This window comes from Hyla sarda, chromosome 3, assembly GCF_029499605.1.
Source record: "Hyla sarda isolate aHylSar1 chromosome 3, aHylSar1.hap1, whole genome shotgun sequence".
Taxonomy (NCBI): Eukaryota; Metazoa; Chordata; class Amphibia; order Anura; family Hylidae; genus Hyla; species Hyla sarda.
In genome coordinates this window covers 214,399,293-214,409,481 of record NC_079191.1, presented here as the reverse complement: position 1 = coordinate 214,409,481, position 10,189 = coordinate 214,399,293, and the positions used below count along the sequence as shown (strand labels likewise).

The 10,189-nt window shown below is 41.0% G+C and overlaps 1 long non-coding RNA gene across 1 annotated transcript; it reads left to right on the top strand.

The window, feature by feature from the left end:
* Positions 1–3,811: 3,811 nt before the first annotated feature.
* Positions 3,812–8,797, top strand: LOC130362089 (uncharacterized). The gene is made up of 4 exons (XR_008891275.1): positions 3,812–3,903; positions 4,905–5,146; positions 6,282–6,334; positions 8,642–8,797. It is a non-coding gene; the product is annotated as an uncharacterized LOC130362089 (long non-coding RNA).
* Positions 8,798–10,189: the final 1,392 nt, after the last annotated feature.

Sequence of the window (10,189 nt, the reverse complement as noted above, 5' to 3'; positions counted from 1 at the left end):
GCAAAAAATTAGCCCTCATACCACCCCATATGCAGAAAAATAAAAAAAGTAATTGAGGTCAGAAGATGGCAATTCTAAACGTATACATTTTCCTGCATGAAGTTATGATGTTTTCCAGAAGTACGACAAAATCAAACCTATATAAGTAGGGTATCATTTTAATTGTGTGGACCTACAGAATAAAGATAAGGTGTCATTTTTACCGAAAAATGTACTGCATAGAAACGGAAGCCCACAAAATGGCATTTGTTTTTCAATTTTGTCTCACAATGATTTTTTTTTTCAGTTTCGCCGTAGATTTTTGGGTAAAATGACTGACATCATTACAAAGTAGAATTGGTGGCGCAAAAAATAAGCCATCATATGGATTTTTAGGTGCATAATTTAAAGAGTTATGATTTTTTAAAGGTAAAGAGGAAAAAACGAAAATGCAAAAATAGAAAAACCCCGGGTCCTTAAGGGGTTAAATGAATTATGGCACAAATGAACAACAAGGATGGAAGTCAGGTAACTTGATTCTCACCACTCCCCCCTGTACATTAAAAAACAGGCCTCTACAGTGGATGCTGACAATACAGGACCTCCACAGTCTTGAGGCGCCAGTATACTATGAGGTGCAATTATGAGTGTTGTGCCTCCAGCACAATTTTCCCAGGAGAGCGTATTACTTATTATCTCACTATATTGGCTTTATGAAACAACTGTGCAGGATTCATTGCAATGTCATACACTGATCATGATCATTCTTGTTATACATGTATTGTACAGGTTCTTGTGATCATGATGATACCAAATAAGAGTATGTTATTTTATTACCTTATGAAAGTGAATTATTGTAAAATATTTGTTTTTAATTACTATTTTATTACAATTTTCCATATATTTTTTAATTTCCCGTAAACTACTGGCTGTTGAATCCCCTTATAAACTGTTTTATAGTGGATCCCAGGATGTCTGCCAATGCTACGTATAAGGGTCCCAGGATGTCTGCCAATGCTAGGTATAAGGGTCCCAGGATGTCTGCCAATGCTAGGTATAAGGGTCCCAGGATGTCTGCCAATGCTATGTATAAGGGTCCCAGGAAGTCTGCCAATGCTAGGTATAAGGTTCCCAGGATGTCTGCCAATGCTAATTATAAGGGTCACAGGATGTCTGCCAATGTTAGGTATAAGGGTCCCAGGATGTCTGCCAATGCTAGGTATAAGGGTTCCAGGATGTCTGCCAATGCTAGGTATAAGGGTCCCAGGATGTCTGCCAATGCTAGTTATAAGGGTCCCAGGATGTCTGCCAATGCTAGGTATAAGGGTCCCAGGATATCTGCCAATGCTAGGTATAAGGGTCCCAGGATGTCTGCCAATGCTAGGTGTAATGGTCCCAGAATGTCTGCCAATGCTAGTTATAAGGGTCCCAGGATGTCTGCCAATGCTACGTATAAGGTTCCCAGGATGTCTGCCAATGCTAGGTATAAGGGTCCCAGGATGTCTGCCAATGCTAGGTATAAGGGTCCCAGGATGTCTGCCAATGCTAGGTATAAGGGTCCCAGGATGTCTGCCAATGCTAGGTATAAGGGTCCCAGGATGTCTGCCAATGCTAGGTATAAGGGTCCCAGGATGTCTGCCAATGCTAGGTATAAGGGTCCCAGGATGTCTGCCAATGCTAGGTATAAGGGTCCCAGGATGTCTGCCAATGCTAGGTATAAGGGTCCCAGGATGTCTGCCAATGCTAGGTATAAGGGTCCCAGGATGTCTGCCAATGCTAGGTATAAGGTTCCCAGGATGTCTGCCAATGCTAGGTATAAGGGTCCCAGGATGTCTGCCAATGCTAGGTATAAGGTTCCCAGGATGTCTGCCAATGCTAGGTATAAGGGTCCCAGGATGTCTGCCAATGCTAGGTATAAGGGTTCCAGGATGTCTGCCAATGCTACGAATAAGGTTCCCAGGATGTCTGCCAATGCTAGGTATAAGGGTCCCAGGATGTCTGCCAATGCTAGGTATAAGGGTCCCAGGATGTCTACCAATGCTACGTATAAGGTTCCCAGGATGTCTGCCAATGCTAGGATATAAGGGTCCCAGGATGTCTGCCAATGCTAGGTATAAGGGTCCCAGGATGTCTGCCAATGCTAGGTATAAGGGTCCCAGGATGTCTGCCAATGCTAGGTATAAGGGTCCCAGGATGTCTGCCAATGCTAGGTATAAGGGTCCCAGGATGTCTGCCAATGCTACGTATAAGGGTCCCAGGATGTCTGCCAATGCTAGGTGTAATGGTCCCAGGATGTCTGCCAATGCTATATATTAGGGGGGTATTTATCAAAACTGGTTGTTCTATGTGGTTTTTTACCCTATTTTTTTGCGTTGTTTTCGACAGACTTGCGCCAAATTTAACATTTGTCGCCTGCTATATAGTAACTTTGGTGTTTATTGGAGTTTACTAGCCAAAACTGATGGTATGGCACTTTTTTATGTCAGTTTAAAAATGACAAATGACTTTGATTTGCGACAAAATTGCGGTATTAGTAACCGTTTTTGCGACAAAGTATAAAAGGCACAATTAGTAAATTCCCAACCACTGCAAAAAAAAAAATGCTGTCAACAGTTGAAATCCAGTCAGAACATGAAAACGACGTAATGACAAAGGCGCAATGCAAAGTCGCAAATCGCAATGAGGAAATGCGACAAAAGTACACGTGTATATCCAATGATAAATACCCCCCAATAACCTCACGGTTATCCTTCAAGCTTGTTTTCTCCTTTTAGCAGGATCCGTCCCCTTTGGAAAAGTAGAAATTCAGTATTTAGAGTAAATTTGGTAAATGCCTTTACCTGAAGCATAAAGATTTTGCCAACAATAATAATTTTCCATAATGAACTGTTTAGAATGAAAATTATTTCAATTATATTCAATATTCCTTTATAAGGGATCTGGACCTGTTATATGAGCATGGAGACAAAAGTAAAAAAAAAACATTTGCAGTTGTAATTCTTTTATCGGAACATATGTTTCTCTCAAGCTTCTTTGTATGCAATCGCTCAGTGAGACTCGCTTTCCTTTCAACAATGACATTTGTCTTCCCTTGAAGGTGATAGCTTCAATGTTAACCCTCAACACTAGATGGCAACTCAAAGCATTTGCAATGCTTTCCTCTCATTCAGTGGCAGTGCTATACAGAAGTTAAATGCACCTGGAACTTTCCTACAACAAAACATTACTGATAGGTGAAATGTCTTTAGTTGTTTGCAGTTGACAATACAGTCATATAAAAATGTAAATGGATTATTTGTCAAGAAAAGGAAACCAGACATAGAGTAGCGCTTCGTGAGATGTGTGCATGTGTGTTTGCCCTACTGTTGACTCAATTTGGATTACACTATGACCTTCTGTGTCCCTAAAGTTTATCAACTACCCAGTTTATAGTGGGAACATTTACCCAAACCATAGTTTTTCTTCTTTTCATCCTATTATCATACTCATCTATTCATATTTCCTTTCCAGTTTACAACTTAAACCTGTGTGCGTGGCCCACCATGTAACTTTTTAGTGTCAGCCCATTGCAGTTTTTATGCTATTTCATTAATATAAAGAATTCTGAATCTTTTTAAGATAAATAAAAGAGAGGGAGACGCTGATTAAAACGAGCCCTACCTTGGTCTGATCCACGCCGCCGTTCGCCCGCACTTGTAGTTTTAATCTCTGTGTATATCCGGCTGTAACTGGCAAAGGCGGGGCTTTTGCGGGCTAACTGACACTGACATCAGCGCCGCGCCGCTCATGAATATTCATGAGCTGATAAGCGCTGATGTCAGTGTCAGTTAGCCCGCAGAAGCCCCGCCTTTGCCAGTTACAGCCGGATATACACAGAGGTTAAAACTACAATTGCGGGCGAACGGCGGCGCGGATCAGACCAAGGTAGGGCTCGTTTTAATCAGCGTCTCCCGCACTATCCACCAGTACATGTGGATAGTACGGGAGAAAATATGTGACAGTTTTCCTTTAAGAAACAGAAAGCCTTTACTTACCGCTCTCACTTCCTCGCAGCCTCTATTATAGTGAGGCCTTTTTTCTACCATTCTTCCCAGAGCTACAGACAATGCATCACATTGCCCCTCAGCCATTCATTGGCTAAAACAGGACACTGCTGCAGCACATGACTGGCTGAGCTTCAATGTGACGTATTGTCTGCAGCTTCAGGAGGTAGAATGCGATGGAGACTGGGTGCTGCGATAAGGCTGCAGGAGAGCAAGGGAGGTAAGTAGAGGCTTTTTTATTTTACCAGATAGCCTGGACACAAAAAAATTGATGGATAACCCCTTTAACTCATGGCCATCCACAACCATCATGCAGAATGAATATGAATGTGAAAGGCGTTGTCCCAAGATTTTAAGTTATTCTCTAGCAACAGGATAGCCACATAGCTAGGTCCTGAGGATAGGCCATCAGTCATCAGTGTTACGCTATGCACTCCGGCCTCACACGCTGGCCGTGAGCGCATGGTCCCCTTACCTTCTGCTGCAGACGGGGCTGGGACTCACATTGCGGGACGCACCCGCATGCGAGCCCCAGTCCGTCACTCTCTGGGTGTTTCCCCTGCCTCTGCTTCCGCCTCTCTGCTCCGGCGCGCGTGTCCCCGTCGCTTAGGGCGTGTGCGAGCCGAACTTTAAGATTTAAAGGGCCAGTATGCTCATTAGTGTAACCACCTGTGTCTTGTTGATAAATTCCTCCACCCTCCTCAGTTCTCTGCCGGATCTTTGTTGCCTTGTGCCTAGTGAAAGCGTTCCATAGTATTGCCTTGCCGTGTACCAGATCTCCTGCTCTTGTGACCTTGACCTTGCTCCTCTGCCGCCTGCCTACTGAACTTCTGCTACAACCCGACTACGCTACGCTAATGTGCTGCCTTCCCTGACCTACAGATATCCTGACTAAGAGTTGCCTCATCCCTTCTGTCCTTCGCATCTCCTCAGCCGCCTGTGTGGTCGAGCCGTGCTGGGAGTAGCGACCTGGGTGTCGCCTGCAGCAGTAAGCCCATCCTGCTTTGCTGCGGGCTCTGGTGAAGACCAGCGGCACCTTAGACTCCGCACCCTGGCACAGTCAGAGTCATCTGCCACACAGGTCCAGCGGATCCACATACACCGGAGTTCCTGTCTTCAGAAACGTGAGTGTTACAATCAGGTCCTGGAAAACTCTTAATTTCCCACGAAAACCATAAAAAACAAGATAAGTAGATAGATTTGTGACTTACACTGGCCAAATCATTGATCAGCTTGTTCCCAGCATGCCATTCAAGACCAGAATGGAGGGCCCCAGTATATACGCCTGTGGCACCAAAACTACAGTGTTTACTCTCCACTTCTGAGCTAGAGATTTCCCTGAAGACTGGATACTGATGCACTTCCTAATGTTGTCACTTTGGATTACAGAAAAAACTAGCTTGCCTTAAGCTGACAAATGGGGGCATACCCTTTCTTTGTATGTCCACAGGACAGGGATAAATTAAGGCATAGTTTCTTTCCTTCTGTCATGCCTGGGTTCTCTGTATTTTTATATTTTAGTTGCTAAGGTTTCCTCATATCATTGTGAATGCACCTAGTTAAAATATTGTATTTCTGCAATGTGTGAGCTGGTTTCATACATTCCATAACTGCTGTATTATCCCACACTGGTCCCATGCTCGGAACGTTTACCTAAATGAGTTTCTCCCTTATTTCCTCTTGATGCCTAATCCTCCAAACTATTATAATAAAGGAGTATTCTGGCATAAAAAAAAAATTAAAAAATCATATAACTAACTATAGTTTATTCTAATGCCAAGTCTCTTTGCCATCAAAAATAACAAATTAGGAAGCAAACGGGTGCTGCAAACAGCTTGCAAAGGACTGTAAAAAAAATCCCATTGACATCGATAGGATTTAATTACAGCTGTTTGCAAAAGGTTTGAAAGGATTTGAGAATGGGCATGAATAAATGGGGACAGATGTTAATGTGAACGAGCCCTCACCCAGTAAATCAGTTGTGAAAAACATAGGTGCTTCCAAGAACAAAAAACATAAAAGTAGACAAAGAGGAATCTGTGAAAAAGTATTTGTTATAGTATTGGGAAATTTCTGAAAAAGGGCTTACAATAACATCTTCAAGTCCATCTGTCCAACTGCAGTGGACAGTTCCTGTGGGGTTCCTGTACCAAAGGGACCAGGAAACAGCAGTGAGCGTCAGGGACTCATATTGGGGCATGTGAGGATGATTTTCTTTTTTGTTTTTATTTTACCCTAAACCAACTATATTTTTTTCAGGTGCTGGACAACGCCTTCATGATCATAAGTTACTACGGGGAAGAAAGATATATGTGAGTCATTACAATCAGTGTACCATGCTACAGAATATTGGCCACATTATTTGGCTTTATGTACACATGAGACCCTATATGGCAACACAAGAGAAGGGGATTTACTATGACCATCCCAACTTATATAGGTTTGATTTTGTTTTACATGGTTTTACAATGTTAAACATTGTTCTCTTACCCCTAGAACTTTTTTATTTTTCCATATGCATGATGAGTGAAGGCTCATTTTTTGCGCTGTGATTTGTAGTTGTTTTGATGGGACTTTTTGATCGCTTTTTATACATATTTTACAATATACAAATTGACCAAAAATATGCAATACACACCATTGACCATGCGGTTTATTTAATGTTATATTTTTATAGTTTGGACATTTATGCACGCAACGATACCACATATGTTTATTTTTGTTTACATTTTTTTGAATGGGGGTGATTCAAAAAATTAGGGAAGGGGTTAATTCACATCTATAAATTTTTTTAAACTTTTTTTTTTTTTACACAATTTTTTTGTCCCCATAGGGAACTATAACATGCAATCCTTGGACTGCATACACTGTTCAATGCTATGCCATAGCATAGCATTGATGAGTGTTATCAGTGCTCCATTGCTCCAGTTTGCTATTGCTGGCTGGAGCATCAGAACAACGATCGGACGGTGAGGAGGCAGGTAAGGCCCCTCCCGCCATTCTCAGAGACGATCGAGATCAGCTCCGCTGAAATGCTGGGACTGTTTTGCTTTCATTTTAGACACTGCGATTGGTGACACTGCAATTTTATTCCCGCATCACCACGATTGGTAATGTCTGGCATTAGACACAGGTTTCGGCGGCTGATATCACCGGGACCAACCTGCTAAGACATGGGGTCAGCACCTGAGCCCGTATTCATAGAAGGGGGCGGACACAGGGCATACAGGTATGCCCTGCATCCTTAAGAATTTAAGCAGAAGGCCCTACATGTGCCACCATATGGTCCCTCCTTATGGCAAATTCCTATTTTTTTTTTCTGACAGAGAATAAAAATATATATGCCACTGCATGAACTGGTATAAAGCCATTATACGACAGTGTGCTTGACACCTAAGCAATAGAAATTTAATTATTAATTCAATAATCTTTTATAAATAAGCAGAGGCCACAAAAAAATTTATGTATCCAAATGATCAGTGTTTTAAAAAAATGTTGCCAAGGATCTGATTGACATTTCCATCATTATGAGCCTCAATTTGGGCTATGAACATCATTGTTGCCTAGTGACAGCCCTCATGAGATCCGTAAGCTAAGCATCAGTAGCTATTGTGAATGTTACTTCAAATTGTACTGCCGATATAAATGATTATAACAATGATACGATCAACAATATTTTCATTGTTTATCAATGTTCTTCTTCTTTATTCATGCAGGATAATTGGATAGTGTAAGCAGGCCTTTAATAGTGTTCCATGATACCATCTGACAATAAATGTGCTTTAAATAAATTGCCATCTGTCTATGTAAGACTTTCATTATTTAAAATGTTATGAATATCCCTCAATGATATCTGTTGTTGTCATTATACAGATAAGGCATAAAACTGAATGCTCCATTGTAGGAAAAATACTGGGGCTCATATATATATCTATATATATATATATATATATATATATATATATATATATATACACATATATATATATATATATATATATATATATCTATGTACAACACCAAAATAGGTTTGAAACAAAGCAGACAAGAAGATAAAGAAGATATGATTGAAGCATCGACCTTTAATCCAAGGGTATTTAATTAAAGGGCTAAGCCGGGTCTCAAAAAATCACAGACAAAAGGCCATACTTTTGGTTATAGTTACAAGGGCAGGTTAGACACCAATTCCCACCATGATGTCGATCAGCCAAAATGCGAAATGGGGAGGTCGTACAGGTGCAAAAAACTGATGAACAACCACTCACACACCCACTATTCATGAAGGGGGGCACCCTTTTCTCCGCTCCCCACATACAAAAACTTTCCTCTTTGTCTCCATACCACCTGTCTCTAGCGCCAGGCCCAGTGCCATAGAATCATATTACTCGTGTTGGAGATGGATGCTGTGGAGTTGTGGTATTGTATAGAAATATACTGCAGAGAGCAGCGGGAAGCAGGGAGAACAGTGCTCGGTTCAGGCTTTTATCTTCGCAATTTAAGTGGACACTGTAAGAATCAAAAACTTTTTATATGTTGTACATCTTGGCAAAACATTATCTTTCTAATATTCTTCATAAACATACTTCATAAACATAAACATCTCCTTCTTGAAATCATAGCTTATGAAAAAAGACCACTAGAGTGAAGGCGGGATCAATACTTGCCTCGGACGCACCCCTTACTGAGCAGTGGATGTCAGAATGAATGTTCAGCAGAACAGAGGGATTTGTGAGTCAAATACAGAGGCTAGACACATTAAAAAAGAAATGTAAAGCATCTGCAAGACCTAGTGAGTAACATATATAAGTATCATTTTTTTTCTGTGACAGGTACACTTTAAAATGAATGTCAATTGCACAAATGACAATTCCACACATAACTATTTATGTTTTTGCGCGACCAATTGTACTTTGTGGGTACGTTCACACGCGCAGATTTTCGCAGCGTATTTAGCTGCGGAGCCGCTGGTGAAGGCCCCGCTCTATGCTGGCTTTACATGTGCCTGCTGGTAGCGTCAATACGCCGTTACAGCAGACACAGTGCACCATGTGCGTGGTGTACTCGCACATTGCGGCCACTCTCCCTGCTCTGAGCTAGGCAGAGAGCTCCCGCGATGTGCGAGTATACTGCGACTCGCACATCGCAGTGTGTCTGCTGGTAGCGGCGTATTGCCGCTAAGAGCAGGCACATGTAAAGCCAGCATAGAGCGGGCCTTCACCAGTGGATTTGCAGCATAAAATACGCTGTAAATCCACGTATGTGAACGTACCCTTAAATGACATTTTATTTTACCATCAAAGGTACAAGAAAAGTGTTAAAAAAAATAATTGGACAAAACCCAGAAAACTTTATGGTAAAACTGAGCTGATTACAACAGTTCCAGCTGCGCAATACTACAGAGTAAATTATTTTCTTTTTGGAACCCAGAGCTCTCTGCTGACATCATGACCACAGTGCTCTCTGCTGACATCTCTGTCCATTTTAGGAATTGTCCAGAGCAGCATATGTTTTCTGTGGGGATTTTCTTCTACTCTTCTGAGATGTCAGAGAGCACTGTGGCCATGATGTTAGCAGAGAGCTCTGTGTTCCAAAAAGAAAATAATTTACTCTGTCGTATTCAGCAGCTAATAAGTACTGGAAGGATTAAGATTTTTTTTTATAGAAGTAATTTACAAATCTGTTTAACTTTCTGGCACCAGTTGATTTTAATTTTTTTTCCCCTCACCGGAGTACCCCTTTAACAATCCCCTATAATCAATGTAACCACATGAAATGTTATTTAGATTACAGGAAGGTAGGAATCCACATTATTATTTTGCTTTATGTGATGTCTGGTTTTCCTCTTTATCTGTATTTTGTTCTGGCAATTATCATCTTAGAATTAAGTTATCAAAATAAACTTCTTTTGGTTTTATATTTTAAGTCTGAATAATTCTTTATGTGTAAAAGCCAGATGGTCAAGGTGCAAGTCGGTTCATTATGTTTGTTCTTTTGTTTTTTATTGCTTCATTATATTTTATGACTTATGAGTCATTTTGTGCACTTATGTACAATACAAAATTGAGTTATTTATAAATCCTTCATTTTCTCTGAAGCAGAATCACGTGAATTATGTCATAATTGTGATGTTATAACAAAATTAGCTGGAATGGGAGACAATTGCAAAA